Genomic DNA, 22,224 nt, shown 5'->3' with positions numbered 1-22,224 from the left:
ACATGGGCTTGATTTTGGTGGTGGCTCCCATCACACTCTGGAAACGTACTTATGGGGCGGTTCCATGGACGAACTGGAAAAAACCCTCTGCTGCTGCCAAAAAAATTATGGTGGAGAACAACGGGAGGCTCTGCATCTTTCCATAAGGAAACATGGGTCAGGCTGGCTTAAACAGGCTTCCCCCATGTGATGAGGTGGGGGGAAGCCAGGACGGTGCAAGACACAAGGAGAAAGGTCCCCACGCCCCTTGGGTGAGTGACACTGACTGATTCTGGCGGTGTGTGTGACAAGGTCCTTGGGGATTTTTCTAGGGTCATCTAAGAGGTTTTCATGGCTGAATATGAATTTGAACCCTGGTTTCTGGGGCATAATCCAACACTCTTGACTACTATGCCACACTGGATGTCATAGACTGATAGCTAGTTTTAAATAAGGGAAGGAAGCACATGCTGAAAAAAAAAGGTTATTTCACAATGTGTGTAGTTGGACTCAGAGGACAAGCCCATTTCTGCCCTTTTTGGCCTCTCTTTCTCTCTTGCCCTCTCTCTCTGTGAAACTATCCATCTATCTATATCTCTCTGTTTGTCTGCGATGTGAGTCGGCAAAGGTCACCATGCAGTGCTGTTGTACCTTAGCAATAAAAGCAATGTTTTCCATTTGACATTCCAACTTCAAGTCAGGCATATAAGCACAATGCAGAATGCTTACTCTAGAATGGAGTGCAGTGGCTGAAAAGGAGATGGCTGTTTAATTGTTGAAGACCAGAACATATGCTGTTTTTGATGAGGAGGGAGGAGGATAGGGGGGAAAGATGGAAGGAAAGCAGGTTGAACTGGGGAAAGAAAGGAATGGGAACAAATCTAAGCAGAGGAAATAACAAAAGTGTCACCAGAAGTTTGGCTCATGCTAAAAATATAGCACATTTATTAAAAATATATATTTATAAACATCAGTATGAAGAGACACAGATGTCAAGCCAACGAGAGAGAGAAAAGAAATGTCATGTAACTTTACTTTGCTCAATGTTTCATCTTTTGTTTGCTCAGGCGGCTGAGTGGAATCCTTGTTTCTCCCCCCTCCCGCCCTCCCACCTTGCGATTGCACCATATGTTCATTTCAAAATGAAAAGCTTGCCAGCTTCAATGTAAATAAAATCCCAAAGAGAAGACAATGCAGCCTAATGGACATGAAAGATAGCTACCTGGCTATCTGTGGAACATATCTTAGCATGGAAATGCTATACATTTCTCAATGTTTATAAGAGTGTCCAGTCTTTGGCTGTATTGAATTTGCTGGTCCGTAGTGACTTTGTTCTTGTTGCTTCTCCTCCATCTCCAAAAAGGATACTTACATATTTGCAGTCATTTATCTAGAACAAATGCAAAGAAGAAAGGCAGAGCAGCAAGAGAAAGACAGGAAGGAGTTTTGTTTGTAACTGTGTGAAAAAAAGTCTGGTTCAATTAATTGTGCTTCAGCTTCCACCGCCCACAGGCAATGTTTTTGTGATGTCGTAATATACTACAGAGTCAATTCTCATTAAGTCATGTGTCAACAACTGACAACGTTTGCCATCGCCTCTTGTCAGCTGTCTTCACCAGTTTCTTTCTGGGGTTCACAATGTCGTGTAGATGTACACAAAAATGATCACAACGAGGTTCAAAATTGTCCCAATAATCCCAAGCATCGCTAGGATGGATTCCTCCTTGCTTTCCTTTTCTTGGTTGCTTTTTTCTTCTTCATTTCCACTAGTGATTACCATCTTGGTAGCCAATTTCTTGATCCTTCTCCTCAGGCTAACCTACAATATGGAAAGAGACAGAAATCAAGATATGAAAAGGTTTGATCAGCTCTTCTGATCTGCCAATGGAAATTTACAGCTTAGGTTCAACCTAGATATTAAGAAGAGTATGTAGTGTGTCACCCTCCCCACCACAATATCCATGTTCCCAGATCCCTCATGGATAATAGTGAGCCCTTTATTTTGATTACAGCTGGAAACATACCATAGAATTACACTGGATAGTTATTGAATAAGTGGATACCTGGGGTCATACCACTTCTTCAGTGGTATGTGACTCACAAGCAGAATTCCACAGTAATCTTTTCAACTTTTCAGCAGCCACTCACAAAACACTCACAAAGCTTATACATGTAGGTAAGGAAAATCAAATGCAGTGGCAAATGAATATCTTTTGCCATTGAAAGGACCGTATCTGCAAAATGTGTAATATATTTATCATCAGGGATTCCCCCCCTCCCCGCTTAGATTGCATTTACACTGTAGAATTAATGCAGTTCAATACCACTTTAATTGCCATGGGTCAGTGCTATGGAGTCCTGAGAGTTGTAGTTTCACAAAGTTTGTAGTCTTATCTGCTAAAGAGTTTCATCAAACTACAACTCCAAGATTCCATAGCATTGAACCATGGCAGTTCAAGTGGCATCAAACTGCATTAATTCTACAGTGCAGATACATTCTTGCAGTCACATTTCTTCTTGAAGATTATACATACATTCTATGTGGGGCTGCTTCTGAAGACTTGGAAACTTTAGTTGGATCAGAATGTTACAACAGTTGATGATTAACATATATGCTTCATGCAGAGCCGGCCCTAGGTATTTTTCAAGTATAGGTGAACAGAATTTTGGTGCCCCCCCCCCCCAAACCAATCACTGAAAAATAAAAAGCATTGGATAAGCGAAAATGTTGGATAATAAGGAGGGATTAAGGAAAAGCCTATTAAACATCAAATTACATTAAGATTTTACAAATTAAGCACCAAAACATCATGTTTTACAACAAATCAACAGAAAAAGCAGTCTCGACTGCGCCCCCGTATGTTTTGCGCCCCAAGAGACCGCTTAATTCGCCTCATTGTTGGCTCTGGGTTCATGTTAACTTTCCCTTTTGAACCAAGTGTATTGGCTGTTATTAAATTCATGTGTCCAGCTCAAATGACTTCATCACATAGGCAAATTTGCCCGTTGTATGACGCTTTCAACACAGCTCAGGGACAGAGCCTACCAGATCCCATTAAATGGTGCCCAGCTATTTCAGGCAGGGCTCTGAGCTGTGCTGAAAGCATCATCTTAGGGATCAACAAGGCAAGCATAGGGTGAAGCCGGGTAGCAATTATTTCCCTGTGTGATGGGAAAGGCAGTGCTGTGGATGCTGTGGGGCACAGGGCAATTGATTCCCCCTCTGATCCGTAGATTCATCACAATGTCTGGCAAATCCTCCCTTCTCCCACTGTCACCTGCATTAGGTGACTTGATGTGATTAGGTCTAAAGAGCCAGCATGGTGGAGTGAATTGGGTCTTGAGATTCAGGTTCAAGTCAACTTCAAAACGTTGGTAGCAAAATAAAGCAGGGAGCAGGATATACAAATAAATAATAATAATAATAATAATAATAATAATAATAATAATAATAATAATAATGCAAGCAGTGAAGGTGGTATAGGAATCTCCTGAGGGAGATAATTTTGTGGAGCGATTATTTCCAAATAACCATTATTATTTGGAAATAATCGCTCCACAAAATTCTCTCCCTCAGGAGATTCCTATACCACCTTCACTGCTTGCATTTTTTATGATAGTTACATCTTTTAGGCTTTTGAGGCCACTTAGAAGCTGCAGTCAATTTTATTGTACTGTCTTTCATTTAGGTTTCAATAGATATGGTTCTCACCAGTCTCCTCAAGATAGAAAAGAAGGACCGCAAATGATTTCAAAAAGATAAGCAAATATTCTGTTTATGAATGAATGTCTGTCTGAGTAGGCATTTCACATAAAATTAATATATCAGACAGACATATAGAAGGAGAATACCCAAATATACCTTCAAACAGATCCTTCAGATAGTCCATTGTGCAGTAATTCTGCATGTGGACCTTTACTAAGCTTAGCCATGCACATCCCACCCAGACTTACCATACAGCTTCACACACACACACACACACACACACACAAACCCAATATAATATGTGCATGTCATGCCCTGTGGGAAGTGAGCAGAGACAGAAAAGTGCCTGGCTATGTACCTGTAGCTAGGGATGTGCAGTTTGGCTAAACCCAATACTATTTTTGGTGTTTGGATTTCAGTGGCCTCTCTGATCTGTTTTTCAGGAGCTTCCTGAATTCTGGTGAGCAAAATTCCATTTTTTGATCTATCATCTGAAAGATTCGGGAAGTTCTGGCCCATTGATAGCAATGGAGGGACTTCCCAGGCTCCCTTTTCCGCTATTTTTTCTCCTTCAACTAGACTTGGGTTTAACTACCTCTTCACACTGGGCTAAAATTGGTTGCATGTACTGGCTTAGCCCAGGTCATCCATGGAGCTCGCCTGCTCCCATCAAATGTCACCAGTGTGACTCTGTGGGTGAAGGAAGGCAAGCTAGTGCATGCCAGCAACATGGGAGGCTTCCCATGTTGCCATTGGAATCCATGGGGGGAATCTGCACGCTGGGTTCCCCATTTCCCCCAATAAAGCAGAGCAACTGCGACATCCGTGTGATAAAGTGGTAAGGCGTCAGACTTAAGAAACCACCCTTTCTGAGATCTTTTCTCCTTAGTTTCTCAAATAACATCTGGATTTTAGGTACCCTACTTAAGAAACCACCTTCGCTGACATTGTTTCTCCTCAACACCATTTCAATTAAGCTGAGTTAAGGCACCCTTTTTAAACACTCATTTCAGTGGGAGCCGCACCATCTGAAGGAGCATTAGCTAGCCATTCTTCTAAAAATATATAAATTACCTCATTTTATGGCGGCTTTGAAATGGCAAGATACCTCTACCCCATTGGTGGCAGCTTCTTAAGTGTGTAGAAAGTAAACTCTAATTATTGCAATTTGAGTCAAAGCAATGCAAACCTGTGAGTGGACTGGAGCATGATCCATCTCTCTCATAGACCAGCTCACAAGAGAAAAATGAAGATATTAAAAGATATTTCATGGCTTTCTTTTGTTCTGATTGGCTCAACAGGCAGAGCTCAGGCTGGATCCATAAAACTGGCATTCTCTAGTTTATATGCCTGGGTGTACATTTAGCACAGGCAAAAAATTGAGAGATAAATATCTGTCACTTTTGGTTTCTGTTAGCCTTCTCAGAATTTCTTCGGTGTTCTCATTCTACCACGTAGTGCATCAGCTTGCTAGAATTTCTCTTCATTTTTCATGGAAATCTGTGCATATTTGATACATCTTTTTCTAATGACTTTATCTTCATGTAAGCTTCATGTATATTTTACATTGACAAAAGTAAAGTATGTTTGTGTGCATTTTCCAAACATTTTTACCAATTTTCAAAACTGTATCTGATTGAAGGTACATATCCTTTAAAAATGCTGAATGCATCCCAAGCTTTGGAAAAACCTGAAGTAACAGCCACATTGTCCCATTGCCAGAATGAAGGGAGTTTAGAGAGGATATTTTAAAGGGAAATACGAACCCAATGAATTCTTTTCCTATCCACACTTAAAACTGGAAACATTTGAAACACAAGATGCCCTCAAAGAAAGTACTGCACCCTCTAGAATAGGACACATGGACAACCAATGAGAGGATCCACCAAGGCCTGGACCATATTTATTTTGTTTCATCGTGAACAAAACACGTTGTCCAACAGAGCAACTAGTTTCACAATTATGAAGAGTCTAACAAAGCAATTGATTCAAATTAGAGAGATCTCACCCATATTTATGTGTGCCTTCAAGTCATTTCCAATTTATGGTGAACCTAAGGTCTAGCCCTTGTTCTCCTCCTTGAGTGAGAGACTATAACTTATCCAAGATCACCCAATACATTTCCACGAACAAGTGAGGTTTCAAATCTTGGTCTGCAGTCTTCAATGCTCAAACCACTATACCATGTTCTCTATTTAAACATTAGGAAGAAATTATTTCCTATAATGGCTGTTAAGCCATGGAATTGAACTGTGGAACGGTGCCTCAGAGTAGATTATACTCCTTTGAAGTTGTTTAAATGGAGCTTGTTTAGCCATTTCTTGGAAGTGCTTCAGTTATCTATTCCTGTATGGCAGGGGGTTGGATTAGATGGCCCTTGTGGTATCTTTGAGTTCTATGAAGTTATACAATGTTTATGTGCCAATAAACGTAGGTGAAGAAAATAAAACATACTTTAAAGAAATGATATAACAGTGATGAAACTAGGAATCTTCCATTCTTTTGTTTAACTCATATGGCCTAAGTCTATGAATTCCCCAGTATCTTTTGTTCCCTGTTTTGTAATTTGATCCCTGCTGGTTCCTCTCTATTTCATGAGATAAGGGAGATGTTATGCTCAAACCGTGTAGAAACGCGTTCTCTTTTCTGTATCTTTTTTTCCTGGGGTCTCTTTGGTTTGTTAATCAAAGCAAGTCTCTGTTATGTATCTCTCACCCGCAGAGGGATGGAACTATCCAGTGAAAATTAAAGTCCTCTTATCTGTTAATGTGTCATCACAATTAATAGCCTGGGGAATGGAAAACACACTTAAATTTCGGAACAATTTGCCTGGCTGATTGTGTGCGATTGCAGATTTAAGCATACAAAACTGGTAGCTGATAGTCAAGCAAGACTGAACAGAGGCGGGCCAGATTCTGATTTTGCCTCCTTGCTTTTGGCTCTGCTCAGATGAAGGAGAGGTTATCCTTGGCTTACACCAGCAGCAGATATAGCCTTTAGGAAACTATTACAAGAAAGGATTGTCTTGTTTTGCTAAACAACAGATAGTGTTTGCCAGCACAACATAGAGTCCGATCCAACATGGTGTCAAGCAAGCTTCTGAGATGTGATAATTAATTATTTCTGGCATCGTCAAAGCTAGGATAACTTTCTTCTCTGCACGCATTGTGCCTGCAGATTCATATCCAGCTGAGCTGTTCAGAGTGGTGAAAGGTTTAACTTAGGTACCCTCCTCTCTTAACCAATTGCTAGAACCGTCAGTAGCTCACTGTGATGCTTTTAACAACCATTATATATAATTACCTTCAGGCTATGTATAAAAGGTGAGTATGAATCATCAATGAATTTCATGTTCAGTATCATAAGAGTTGGAAGAGACCTCCAAGGGCCATCCAGTCCAACCCCTATCTGCCATGCATAAACACACCAGTCTCTAACCTTCCATTTTTGGGCAGGGTGATTGAAAAGGCAGTTGTCCCCCAATTCCAGGCAGTCTTGGATGACACACACTTTCTTGACCCATTTCAAACTGGGTTGTTGTATGTTTTCCGGGCTGACCCACACTTTCTTGACCCATTTCAAACTGGTTTCAGAGCAATAAATAGACCTGACTGCTATATTCACCTTAGTGGATGATCTTCGTCTTAACACTGACAAGGAGTGTGGGTCCCTGTTGGTGCTTCTATACCTCCCAGTGGCTTTCGATACCATCAACCATGGTATCCTTTTGGAATGCTTGGAGGGGCTTGGAATTGGAGGCTCCTGCTGCAGTGGTTCCAGTCGTATCTCTCAGGCAGGTTCCATATGGTGGTGCTTGGGGATAGCTGCTACTCAAAAAGGGGGCTGTTATATGGCATCCCACAAGGTGCCATTCTATCCCCATTGCTTTTTAATATTCACATGAAACCACTAGAAGATCATCTGGAGGCATGGAATTGGATGTTACCAGTATGTTGATGATACCCAAATATGCTTCTCCATTTCTTCAAAAACAGCCTCAACTAAGAATAGCATGTCTCCATTGAATGAATGCCTGGAGGACATAATAGGCTTGATGAGGAAAAACCTATTGTAACTGAATCCAGACAAAACAGAGGTCCTTGCCACCAAAGGTCCTAATCTGAGGATGGTGATGTGTCAACCAATACATTCCTCCTGGAAGACTGTGTTTTGGTTTGGGAGTGCTCCTGGATCCATCTCTCCAAATGTCAGCTTCAGGTAGATACGACGGTCATGAGTGTTTACTACCAGCTTCAGCTGATCTGCCAGCTATGTCCCTTTTTAGATTTGGAAGACCTGAAGATGGTAGTGCTCATATTGGTAGCTCAAGGTTGAAGTTCTGCAATGCACTTTACATTGGGCTACCTTTGTACAAAGTTCAGAAACTTCAGTTGGTTTAAAATATGGCAGCCAAATTGGTTACAGGAGTGACCAATTCAGGGATGAGCAATATTACACCTATCCTAAAGTCACTCCACTGGTTGCCAATTAGTTTCTGCACAAAATATAAGGTGTTAGTTTTGACCTTTAAAGACCTACATGGTTTGGGTCCAGATTACCTACAGGATTGTCTTCTTCCAAACAATCCACCTCCACATTGAGGTCCTTTGGGGAGTGGCTACTCCAGCCTGCCAGAACTCAACTGGTGACCATCACCCAGAGGACCTTTTCATCAGCTGGTTCATGTCTGTGGAATGACCTGCTGGAAGAGCTAAATGAGCTGTAGAAATATAAAGACCTATATCTTTTGGCAGGCCTATCCAGCCAGTTTTAATAAATGAATTTTAAAGCCGTATCCTGTGTTTTAACCTCTGTTCTGTGTATTTTAATATGTATTTTATAGAAATATGTTTTAATACAGTGGAACCTCCACTTAAGAGTGTCACACCTTAAGATTGGTTTGTGTGACGCCCCTGGCTGCGAGAGCACTGGAAACTAATACACCGAGGCCAATAAACAATCTAATATCTTTATTAAGGAATTAAAATGAAAACAAGCAGAAGATATAGTCCATCATTAGACCTTCCAGGAAAGGTCAAATATAGTCCAGTAATATATTGTCCAATATATAATATTAGAGTTTAAAGTTTGTGATCCAAAAAACCGAAACGCACTCAAACTTCCAAGTAGTTTGAGTGGGGAAGTCCAAGTCTTTTTCTAAGGTTCAAGAACAGGTCCAAGGCAAAGAATTGAAGACAAGGCTGAATATACGGCACGGCAAAGCAAGACTGGATTCACGGCAAAACAAGACAAGAAACACGGCTAGGCAAGGCTGGGAAGTAGTGGACTTAACCGCAGTCCACACTTGGCTGGAAGCGAAGTTAATCCTCCAAGCTGACACATTGACTCCGCGCTGGCTAGCCAGCGCATAGAACTTTTAAGAACTTCAAATCTTCCCTCGGAACAGGTGTCTCCACTGCTCTTTTCCCAAGGGAAAAGAGCTAAAACAACATCTTGACCAGATGCAATCCTCCCTTAGAGTTCTCAGGGGAAAGATAGGTTAATCAGCAGATTCCCTTGCTGCTAATCGCACGCTTCTTCTTTGTCCAGCTTTTTCCTGTCTGTTCGTTTGTACAAACATTTTCCTATCAAAGGGAGGAGAGCTGGGAAGAGAAGGCTCCATTCCAAGGTCCTTTTTAATGAGCACTGAACTAGAATTGTCAATAGGGAACATCTGGGACGGGGCAGAGTCTTGCTGAATTGGCACTAAACCTGTTTCCTCATCACTGTTGTCCACAATGGAGTCAGGTTCACAGCCCAAGGGTCCATGGGACATCACAGTTTGTGTTAAGAGCCATCTCTTGGCCCGAGTTTCCTTTGACATACAAGTAGCATTTTTATTTAAGTGCTAGCACCAGAGGGAGTGCTAGCACCAGAGTACGATACTTCAGGGCTTCAAGGGAGCAGTCTCTGTGCCTTGTGCCTCCATGCCTCATGCTCTTCTCTGCTTTGGGAGATTGCTGTCTGCTTTGCTCCTGTCCACTTTGGGCGATTACTGCCCTGGTCTTGTCTGCTTTGAGGAACTTTGGGTTAGTTGATTTTGTGTGGTTTTTATTCGTGGTATGTTTGGCTTCATGAAGAGAGGGAGGGAGAGGGAGCAAGAGAGGGAGGAAGTCTGGAATGAAGAAAATGATGCTTCTGCATCTTCACTTTGTGCTTCTATCATTGTGCCACAACTTTGTGCTTCTACCACTTTAAAGTTGATTGGGTTTTTTTATTGTTCCATGTTTTAATGTTGCTTTGAGATAATAGCATTTTAGTTAAGAGCTTGGTCACAGAATGAATTACACTCTTAAATACATTTAATATGTGTATTTATAGAATTTTTACAATGTTTATGTGTTTTTACTTTGCTGTAATCCACCTCGAGCCACAAGGAGAGGCGAGTAAGAAATAATAATAATAATAATAATAATAATAATAATAATAATAATAATAATAATAATAATAGATTCATCATTCAATTTGTGATTGGATGGTCTTTTTTTAGTTGGGACTCACCAGTAGGATGCCAACATATTTTTCCTGATTAGGGTTGCTTGCTTTTAAACCAGCCATCACAGCATCAATTTTAAGATCAGATAGCACATCCTTTTATATTCACTTGACAGCCATATTCAGCTAGCCAGTTGCTTCTTTTGTAGCCATAGATAGTCTGTGGCCAGTTTGAAATGGCTTTGGGAGACCAGCTGTGCTTTCACCAGGTCTGTGAGAAATGGAAATGTCTATGTGAAATTCTCCTATTGGAAAGATGTTTTGCCCATTGAATTTTTGCTTTTCGTGGAGCTGTTGACAACTAAAAAAGTTGTTAGTCTTATGCACATTTCTAGATAACCATAATTCTGTTTTCTTAAATATTGTCACAACTTTATTTTGTATTGAAATCAGGAAAGCATCAGGAGATTTATACCATAGTAGTCAGGCATACAGAGAGTGAATCGCTGTTCCTGGTTTCTACTTAACTGCTATCTTTTTAGCTAGCTCATAATCTAAATTTAAAAATAGATCATGGAAAATTGTAATTTTTACTGGTATGTACTGAGTTCAGACTGACTGGTCTGAAGTTTTCTGGATCTTCTTTTTTATTGAAGAAAGGGACAATGTTTCACCTTTTCTAGTCATTTGGCACCTCACATGTTCTCCAATATTCCTCAAAAATGATGGCAAGTGATTCAAAATACATCAGCCATTTCCTACAGAACTCTGGGATGCAGTTTCATGTGGTTCTGAAGATCTGAACTGATTTGGGCTATCTAGATGATTTGTGACTAATTCCCTATCAGTCTTGATTTGTGATTTCGAGTCTTTGCCAAGGGTTCTGCTACTACATTAAAGCATACAGTTCTCTTTAGGGAAGAAAACTGCAGCAAGATAAGTATTGAGTAGTTTTATCATTTAATTGTGATCTTTTAGCATTTTACCATTCATATTGGAGAGTGGCCTATCTGCTTATTTGGAGCTTTGGCTTTCTTTATGCTATTCCTGCAAACTTAGTTTATGCACCAGAAGATACGTTTTTGAACTCCAATACTGATATACCTCAGTTAATAAAGTAGATGCATTCCATTACTTAATTAACAGAAAATTTGGTAACAGAGGCAAAAATAGATTGAAATAATAGAAATGGTTTTCACACAAAGCAAAGTAGCTCAACATGTTTCAGCAAAGTTTTTTGTTCAGAACTAACCACAAGGAAACAACCAAGTCAGGTCAGTCTTGCATAAGTAAACAAAAACATTGTTAACCTTCTAGAGAGCATGACTCCAGGGATAATTTTTTGTTTCACAATTCTCCACAGTTTTATGATTTCTGTGTTGATGGACTTATACATGTAAATGGTTTTTCCCTCTCATCCAAACATGCTGGAAGTAGTGTTGAGGTTGATAACCTCCTTTTCTCTGTTTTGCTGTCCCCACATTACAATGAATTGCTTAACCAAATGTTCATACACAATCATGATTCCTGCATATCTTTGCACAATAGTACTGCTGGTACAACTCAGCTCTCACAACTTTGAACCAAATACAGACATTCCACATCAAATAAAAATGTCCAATTTCTGCAGGTGAATCTATGCAAGCATAAAACAAAGGATTCTGGTCATTGTTAGGAATGTGTGACAAATCTGTTCTGTCAGATCTCTCCCCTCTTTCCACCACTAGTTTACACAATTTCAATTTCCCTAAACTACCTCATAAACTGGCTACCAGTATTAAAAAACTCAAAAATCAGAACAGTAAATAGGAAGCAACACTCTGAAAACAGAAGAGTTCCAAGGGCAGCTAATGACTCTGAACAAAGAATGCCCCCAGGCAGAAATAGCCAGGAGATGAACCTTTCCAATGCTAATTAAGGTGATTAACTGCAACATTCACACTGGCTTTCCAACTGACAAAGAGTTCTTCTCACACCCTGGACTTTCCACAGATATATATTAACCTTCCTTGCTTAGTTTCTCCATACCTCACAACCTCTGAGGATGCCTGCCATAGATGTGGGTGAAACGTCAGGAGAGAATACTTCTGCAACATGGCCATACAGCCCGGAAAACATACAACAACCCTACCTCAGAATTCCAATGCTATTTGCAGTAGGGTAAGCCTTATATTTATGGGCTTAGGATGCAGTCTGAGAAACAATCCTTAAGGTGCACCAAAAGGTATGGACATTTTAAAACCGCAAATTAAAAAATTCAGATTTCTCGTTCATACACATACATTTTATTCAGTAGTGTCATGCTCTCAAATGTAATCATTTGAAAAAAAATGTAACCCAAATCTCTGTGTTTAGGAAAATGTACATAACATATGCTGATATATATGTGCTGATAGAAAAGATTCTCACAGAAATGAAGCATAATGAGCTTGGTGGGTGAAAAGAAGAATATGAGATTGGACTTGATAGAGCCACCAATCTCTAGCCAGTATCACATATTTCATTCACATGTCTATTCTGTCCTATTTCTGCATTGACCTGCAATTTTATGAAGAAAATTTTCATGATTCAAAAATGAGTTCATGAAGGAATTTTGAGTATCTTAACTAGGGATATAAAATTCATCAGTTCCACCAGAAGTTGACCATAAAGTCACACTGGACGACTGAAATCTTTCTAGAGATCATATTAAACAAATCCACAGATAATCAAACCCACAAAAGCTAAACTCATAAATGTGGATGGCTGACTGTATACATATTTTTTCTATTTATTGTCACCTAATCTATACATCTGTATATGTATTTAGTGGCTGGAGGACTCGATTGTGGAAGTGCTAATTTTGAATAATAACTGAATCCTATCCTGAAATTGTGTAATTTCAGGTTAAAGTGTTGAAACAAATGCAATTCTCCTTCATCTGTATCCAGTAATCCCTCCCACAAGCTTTTATAGAGCAATACCAGCTGCTATTTTCTTTCTCCTAACACTTTTTTGAATGATGGTTCATTCTCTTCAAGCTCCTCAAAAATAACTTCCAGTAATAGTTAAGTGAACAGGTCCATGTTAGTCTGGGTCCACTGGAGATCAACATGCACAACCAAACCTGGTCAGGCAGGATGCAATTAAATAAAAATGTAATGGGGTCAATTAAAGTCTGGCTCCAAAATGGCACTGTAGAGTAATCTACATGAGTAAAATGGGGCAAGAGAGACACATTCAATCCCAGCATCAAGATTACAAAGCCATTGTCACATCTTTCAGCACACTGTTGGGTATGAGAGAGGAAGGTTCTGATGCCCACAGGATGTAGGATGAGATTAAAAACCACGAGAGTAAGTGTGGGAGGGTTAACTGGAAATGAAGAAATTTCCTTTTGGGTCAAAGGTTCTCAAATCTCAACATCATGAACTTCTAATGTTCTGCCTCCTTCCAAGGGGGTGGAAAAGAAATAAATTGGATACATGTTTATGTATGAAAATGCATCCTCATTCATCCCATGAAAGCCTGTCTTTGTTGATTCTAATGCCTTCTCACTCTCTGTTCTGACTCTCTTGGAGCTCTTCTCTAGATCATCTAACTGCTGTTTGTATGATCAAAGAATTGTAGAATTGGGAGAGCCCACAAGAGCTATTCAGTCCACACCCCTGCCAGGCAGGACTACAACTGCCAAAGCACTCCTGACACATGGCTATCCAGCCTCTGTTGAAAGATGGAGAATTCACCACACTGAGTTACTGTTGAACAGCTCTTACAAAAAGAGTTGTTTTGGTGAAAACTCTTTTCCTGTAGTTTGAATCCTTTCCACTGTTTCCTAGTCTCCAGAACAGTAGAAAAAAAAGTTTGCTCCATCCTCAATATGACACCAAATATTTAAACATGGCTATCATGTCCATTCTCAACCTTCTCTTCTCCAGACTAAACATACCCTAAGCTCTCCTCAAAATGGTCCAAGGTTTCTAAACCTTGGACCATTTTGATTACACACCTCTATAAATATTCTAGCTTATCAATATTCTTCTTGAATATTCCAAGTGAGATCTGTCCAAAATAGACTAGAGTGGTATTATTATTTCCCTGATTCTAGACACTACATTTATATTGCATTGGCTTTTTAAGCCGCCACATCACACTGTTGACCCATGTTCATCTTGTAGATTAATAAACCTCCTTAGATCCTCATCTCATGCACTGTTGTTAAACCAGGTGTCATGCATACTAGAAATGGGTGAATGGACTGAGAGCATACATCAGGGAGACACAGCATAAAGTCTCCACAGATGGAATTATGATACCTCTCCCCATTCACCCATTCTGGGACTCTCGTTTGAATTGCTGCACCTCAATACCACTCCTTGACCATTTAGTGACTGATGGAGAACGAGGTAGGGGTATCAGAGGACTAACTGATTATGTCCCTATAGTGTGACACAGAACAATGGCATCATTTCCTGAGGCCTCTCGTGTATTCTGTGGGAAAGAGTTGATAATTTTTTGAGATCAGCAGAGAATTCTGCCCTCTGAAATGACAAAAAAACCTAGACTTACAATGGCATAAATTTCATTTTCAGCCTATTGCAATCCTAAAGCTGTTTTTCTTGACAGGTTTTATTCTGAACAGGTTTGTTGTCACCTTCCTCTGAGTCTCCGAGAGTATGACTTGCCCAATATTACTGAGTAGGTTTCAAGACCAAATGAAGATTTGAACCCTAGTCTCCAAAATTGTAGTTCAGTGCTCAAACCACTACATCATGCTGGGTTTTTTTGCCATTGTAAATGCCATGATGCTCTTGCACATTAGAACAAAATGTATACTCTCCTGGGCCAGATTACACCCCCCCCTTTTTTTGTATTATACCTTTTTTGTGAAAATTCCATTTTTGCTCCAAATTTTCTATTTTGTGAAATATAACTGGCTTTGCGCCAAGCATCAAATTGTATGCAGAATATAAAGAGACATTTCTTATGCAGAAATGTTTGTTGATGCAAACATTCTACAACATCAGACTGCTTTAGCATTCAAATAAAAGTACTTTTCACAGAGTGTATCAATAAAACTGAGTGGGTTTCATAGATATGCATCTTAAATATATAGTGTCAAATTATTTGCTGTTGTGGAGAATATTATCCTGTCTGTTATACTATATGAATAACATATTTTGATGTCTAATGTAATGTTACACATAAATCATGATGCCTCAAGGTCATGGTAAGTTCTACCACTGTACTTGATTCATCGTGACATGCTCTAATGTATTGCCAGTAATGTGAAAATACTGTTAATGTAAAAATGGAAATAAAAGCAAAACCTTGCTGCAAAAGCAAATTATAGCTTCTATCTTGTGAGGGTGATACATACCAGGCCTGATTAGGAATGGAGGTTGAGATGGACCAGAAGTTCATCAATTTCCCAATTGCTATTGAATTTGGAGTTTCAGGCCCCTTGGAAAACCTTTGTAGCTTAGAAGTTCGTGCAATTTTGCAGGGCCTTTTTTATTCCTGGTACATAATGAACGGCGCTGAGACTTTGAAACTTATCAGGACTTTGAAAATTGTGCATATATTCTGTAGAAACTTGAGATCTTTTCAGTAGTATGAAAAAGTGTGAAACTTGGGAGGAAAAAAACCCACACAATCCCCCCCCTACACACACACACACACACACACACACACACACACACACACACACACACTACATGAAAGTGTGCAAACCACAAAATCTAATTGCAGTTATACAATATACTATATCCTATGGTGAAGGGTATATCTTAATTGGTCAGGACAAAGTTAGAGAAAACTTTTAGAAATAGTGTTCGCAATTTCCAATGGGCAATTCATCCGGCAGGCTCCATCCCTCCTGGGGTTCAGAAAGAAATTGAAGACCTGACTATGCGCACAAGCGTTTAAAGAATAAGTTCTGTTGGCTTCGACTCGGTCTGGAATAAGGTTTATGTACAAGGTTTTGTGGATGAATGGTTCAAGTATTTTATATTGTTTTAGATTTTGTATATTGTATATTGTTATTTTGCATTTTGCATTTGCATTAACTGTTTTATTGTTTTATTATATTGTATTGTGATGTATTGGCATCGAATTCTGCCAGAGTTGTAAGCCGCCCTGAGTCTCCTTGGGTGAGAAGGGAGGGATAGAAATGATGGAAATAAATAAATAAATAAATCCTTCACATAGGAATTACTTGCTGTGACCACAAAGTTGTGGAGCTTTACTAGCTTCCTGCCAAATCTGCATATATTAAACTGTAGTTCTTCTCTGTGTGCATTTGTTGTGTGGATGATGTTCTGTTTCTGGCATTTTTGGCATGCAGTTCCCATTGCTATGTGATAGAGGCAAAAATTAATGAGAATAAAACTTGTAACAAAAATGTTTGCAGCTTCTTCCTCCCAGTGTCAAATTAACATACTGACTGAAATCTCTCTGTGTTTTTCTATGTTATGCATGAATGTGTGAGCATGAATGATGGCCCAGTGGGGAAAACAAAAAACAATGAGAAATACTCCTTCCCTAGTATGCATATAACTTTCCCAATTTTTATTAGACAGGAAAAGGATCTGCCTGCATGACTTTTTGGCTTGAGAGGAAGTTTCTGTTTTCCCCCTTCTTCTAAGATACACTGTACAATTAATGCAGTTTGGCACCACTTTAATTGCAATGGCTCAATACTATGGAATCCAGAGAGCTGTAGTTTGGTATAGCATTAGCAATCTTTGGTAGAGAAGATCTTGTACAACTGCAACTTCAATGATTCCATAAAAGTGAGCCATGGCAGGAAAAGTGATGTCAAACTGGATTATTTCTTTGTCATTTATTCTCTCCTGGTTGCCAAAAAACTACTTTTTCAAGGAAGGCTACAATTTTTTGAGGAGCAGGCGCACAGTTTGTGTCATAATGCGGAGTTTTCTAGGTATTTTTCGCATTTTTCACGGGAAAGCCAGCAATTTCCCATCTTTATGGGGAGAAAATCCTGTAATCTCTAGATCATGGAAAGAAAAGTGGTTCTTTCTTCTCAACACCTGTTGGGACTGAAAAAAATGACAATATATCATTGCTAGATAGAAGTAGACTGTGAAAACAGAAGCACATTGATACTGCCTGTTATCTGCACACATATATGAATGTCACAGTAATATTGAGTGTTTGGATCTGATATCAAAACATAAAGCCTATAAGACAGTTCCCAAGTTATGAACAGATACACACACATACACACACACATGTATATATAAGTTTTGGATAGCATAGGAAAGCGTTAACACCCCTGCTGTGTTTGCTTTGCTGTTTGTGCCCCTGTTCAGAAGATTTCCCCTTACTTTCTGTGCCTGTGATAATTGGATTCTGAAAAAAAATGGCTTCGTGTGGAAACAAGGACTGGTGAGAAAACTTCAGTGGAGACACCTTTTCCCCATGATAACTCTTTCAGAAGTGAAATTCCCTTTGGAGAGGTAGATTTCTCTCATTTCCTGTTGTCTCACCCCCGTTTGTAACTCTGAGTCATTTGTAAGTCGAATGTTTGTAAGTTGGGGACTGTTTGTACTTGATCTTAACATTCAAGGCATTGTAGAGATGGATAAAAATTTCATTTAAATGGATTTGATATGAATTTAACAAAGTCACACATTTCTTCATGTGAGAAATGGAATGATTGACATTTTCAAAAAAGAATACATGAGGAAGTAAAACTCATCCTTAAATACTTTTATCTTGATAGAACTTAACTAAGATATCTTTGAAGACATTTTGCTGCAGAAGATTGAGTTTCTCTCTTTGGTTCTGCTACTGATTTCATTACTAGCTGTGTGTACAATTCAGCTGACATCCACCTTAGCACAGATGTAAGGAATGTTTGAAAATATATGAAAAATGGTTAAAAAATATGTTTCTTTACATGTTAATGCTGATAAACCTTTTCTTGTGCCAAAAATGCTGTGTTAGAAGGGTTATCCTTCTAGGGTTTCACATGTGGTTGATTTGCATAGAAAACAGCACTTTTACTGTACAAAACATCCATGTGTTAATTTTATGCAGAAAAGGCCTCAAGCTGTGAATCAGCTTCAAAAACGGCATGGTTTTTAATTACTTTCTTGCAGAGGTAAGCAAATAACTGAAATGACTTTTTAACTTCCTTTGAGATGAAAATTTGTGAAGAGTTACATCCCTGCTTCCTACCCAGAAGCTGAATTAGAGGATATGCTATTAATCACATGGGCCTGAGAAATACCTTTTTGGGAAGTATGCAAACTAACACATTGTAGTGCCTACTCCATTTATTCCGTAGCCTGAGAGGTGACTGGAAATCAGTGCATATATATATATAATTATAAAGTAGGACACCTAGGAAATCAATTATGGTTTCGTCTTTAAGGCAGGGATGGGAATCATAGCTTATAGATCTCAAAGCATTCACCAAATCTCCCTAGTTGATATGTTTGGACAACTGGGACCTCCTCATTATCAAAACAATTTCCACCCAACCCTAACCATGATTCTACCCCAGATGTTTCCAGGAGGCACAATTACCTATTTCAATGTAAGTTTATCTCCCCAGGAAAAGGTTTAAAAAAGGAAATGTGTGTTTACACGAAAATCATGTGGATGGACAGTGGAGTTGCCGACATCTTCTTTAAGCAAGGGGGATACAGAACAACCCCAATATCTATGGAACCAATGTATCTGGTTTCACTTATTCACTCAGGGTCTTCATACAAGTGACACTGTTTTCTCAGTATCTTTATTGTTCATTCCATTGAAAATAATTCTCTACTATCCATGGTTTTACATGTCCATGTGAAGTCTGTGAACCTTTCCTCCCAAAATATAGGGATGTATTGTGTTCTTGGGACTTGAGCCCCTGCATCTTGGAATCTGAGGTGGAAATGAGTTCTTGGGAACCTGAATACATTCCATACTCAGAATCATGGGACCTGAGGGGTTGCTACTCAAGGCCAAAGTTTTCAGCATTTTAAGGGAAAGATGGAGGTCAGGGATGTCCTGGGAGTCCATTCTAGTTAGCTAAATAAGAAAATGTTGTAGTTCTATCAGAGTTAGCAGATCATTTGTTGTTAAAGTAAACAGACCCCCCACCAAAGTCTGGAAAATTACCCTTTTATGTCTTTTAGGGGAGAAAAAACCTTAAGCAGCATGTCCATTGCATATTAAGGATTGTAGGAACTGCAGTACAAAGAGCTCTAATTGATCCCTACAAACCTTCCCTGTCTTGCCTTGCATTTTCTAAAAAAATCTGTTTGCAAGTGGGGAGCCCCACTTTACTCTTTCTAATTGTAACTTCAAGCTACAAAATAAACATGCTACCAGCACACTGTATTTGTCTAAGACATTCGTGCTCTTTGAAAATATCAACATTGGAGAGTGCAGGGTGGTAGAAAAAAGAAAAACATTTCTAGTGACGTACATAGAAATCTTGGGGTATGAGTGTGTTTGAAACAAAGGTTGATTGAAAGAATTGTTCAGCAAGAGCTTATCCTGCTGAAAAGATTACTCACAGAAGGTTTCCGAGGTCTATGTCATCTTAGATTATCTGAAATGCAGTGCTTGCCACACAAGTTAGAGCCACCCTGAGGTTCCCTGCTCTCAGGCAGAAGGTCACTAAACACTAACAGTTGATCTATGGCTCCTGAGACATGAAAGAAGCAGCAATAACTTAAATATAACAATGGAGAGTGTTTCTTTCTTGCCTTGTTTTCATGTTTTGAATGTATCATTTTGTGCTGCTAGTCTGGCTTTGAACACCAGAGTCCCTTTCACACTAAAAAAAATTACAGGAGACACTTAGTATCCATGTGGGTTTGTTTCATGACTCATATCAATACCAAAATTTGTGAATGTCAAGTCCCATGTTGCACAGTGGCATAACATATATAAACATGGTGAAAAAATCAAATAAGTGCTGGAAGAGCCTGAAAATCCACAACATAGCAGGAGGCTATAGCAGGCATGCCTACCTATCACCACATAGATTGTTTTGGAATGTATCCTGCAGTACTTTCAAGCCATGGATGCAGAACACATGGATACAGAAGGCTGCCTGTATAGTACATTTATGGTTCCTTCCTGTAACATCTTGGAATTGACAGCTGAGGAGGAGCCTTTTGAATATTTACCAGAGAGCACTAGCACCTAACCAAACTACAAATCCCAGAAATCCATAGAATATGGCCATGGTTGTTAAAGTGGAATCATGTATTATGGATTGATGATGACAAATGGAAGCTCTTACATGTGCCCGCAATCCAGAGTCACCTGCAAAACAATAACGTACCACTCAGGTTTGCAGAACAAAAATACAGGAACTTTACTAATTCCAAGAGATTTAAAAAAAAAAAACAGTAGTATTTGCAGTGGTCCCTCTAATCGCTTACAGAAGTCCACAATCATAAACAGTCCTTTCTCAGTCCACAAATCTGCTTCAGAAAAAAATACAGTTCTGGTTCTTCACCCTCTTTTCTCAGCAGCAAACAAGCCTCTCTGAGTACAGTGCTCTCTTCACTAGCAGTACTCAATCAGCACTGAAAAAAAACTTGTCCAAACTGATTCTGCAGCAACAGAACAGAAACAGTATCAAATCAATCCCCAGGTCTTTGCAGGCTCAGCCACTCGGCTTCATGCACTTCATTTTCCAGTTAACACACACAGCACAGTGCCTTTGCAAAGCATGACATCATGGACCCATGTCCATAAAAAGGTGGGTAAACAAACAAACAAACAAAAAAACATCATGAATGTGACCTGCGACTTTCTGTATACAATCAGGTTGTCATGGCCAACAGTCTGTTTGGCCTGGCTTGGCTACTGTTGCGGGTAGGTCTCCAGAAGAGGAGGACTCTTCCCAGTAATCCCAGCAAGCCTGGGAAATGTTAATCCACCTTTGTAAGAAAGAAAGTAGCAGTCTCCAGTGATTAGAGGCTGAGGCTGGATAAGAAAAGCTTCAACTGAAACCTCTAAATAAAGAAGCCTGTATGGCAGTGGTTCTCAACCTGTGAGTCCCCAGATGTTTTGGGCTCCAACTCCCAGAAACCCTAACATCTGGTAAACTGGCTGGGATTTCTGGGAGTTGTGGACCAAAACACCTGGGAACCCTCTATGGAGTAGATCTAGGGCAGTGGTTTCCAAACCTTGGTCCTCCAGGTGTTTTAGACTTCAGCTCCCACAATTCCTAACAGCTGCTAAGTTGGCTGGAATTTCTGGGAGTTGAAGTTCTAAACAACTGGAGGACCAAAGGTTAGGAATCACTACTCTAAGGAGTAGACAAATTTGTACGCTTGTCCTGGACTTTGGCTCTGCTGCTCCTTGGTTTCCAAGAATTTCTGGCATTGGAATTTTGGACTTTGATCTTGGCCTCCTTGTACTCTGTTTTCAGGTGCCATTTGTATTCCTGAATATCTGGCTTTAATGTATGGACTTTAACGTTTGTACTCCTGACTTACTGGCTTGATTCTGAACTCTGACTTCAGTTTGTATTCCTAGATTCCTGGCCTTTGATTTATGAACCCTGACAATTGAACTCCTGGCATTTGTCTACGGGTTGTCATTGTCTCATCATTCTTGCTTTGTGTTTTTGCAATTCTGTTATCTTGACTGAACCTTGAAAGACTTAAGACTTTCATCTATATATATAAAAGAGTGATGGCATCAGGGCAGTGGACAAAACAACAAAACTACAGGCCCCCCAACCTCGAAATTTGACAACACAACCCATCATCCACGCCTCTAGATTGATACAACAAAAAGAAAAGAAAAATAAAGTCCTAATTAGAGGAAGAGCAATAATTGTTTTTATCCAATTGCTGCCAGTTTAGAGGGCTAATCTCTGCCCACTTCGTTGCCTAGCAACCAAGGGACAGCCAGGTTTCAGTTAGGGGACAGGCAAATTTAGGCCTCACTTAGGCTTCTTCCACAGATTATCTAATTTGCACTGGATTATATGGCAGTGTAGACTCAAGGCCCTTCCACACAGCTATATAACCCATTTATAATCTTATATTATCTGCTTTGCACTGGATTATCTTGACTCCACACTTCCATATAATCCATTTCATTGTGCATTTTATACAACTGTGAAGAAGGGGCCT

At 39.6% G+C, this 22,224-nt stretch overlaps 1 long non-coding RNA gene across 1 annotated transcript in view; it reads right to left on the bottom strand.

Annotated features, from left to right (window-relative positions):
* Positions 1 to 901: 901 nt before the first annotated feature.
* tunar (TCL1 upstream neural differentiation-associated RNA) overlaps positions 902 to 22,224 on the bottom strand; it is a 79,735-nt gene continuing 58,412 nt past the window's right edge. The window contains exon 3 of the long non-coding RNA XR_506090.3: positions 902 to 1,798. This is a non-coding gene — a long non-coding RNA (TCL1 upstream neural differentiation-associated RNA). The remainder of the gene's footprint in view (positions 1,799 to 22,224) is intronic.

This window comes from Anolis carolinensis, chromosome 1, assembly GCF_035594765.1.
Source record: "Anolis carolinensis isolate JA03-04 chromosome 1, rAnoCar3.1.pri, whole genome shotgun sequence".
NCBI lineage: Eukaryota > Metazoa > Chordata > Lepidosauria > Squamata > Dactyloidae > Anolis > Anolis carolinensis.
The sequence above is the reverse complement of the archived record's forward strand: the minus strand, read 5'-3'. Positions and strand labels throughout refer to the sequence as shown.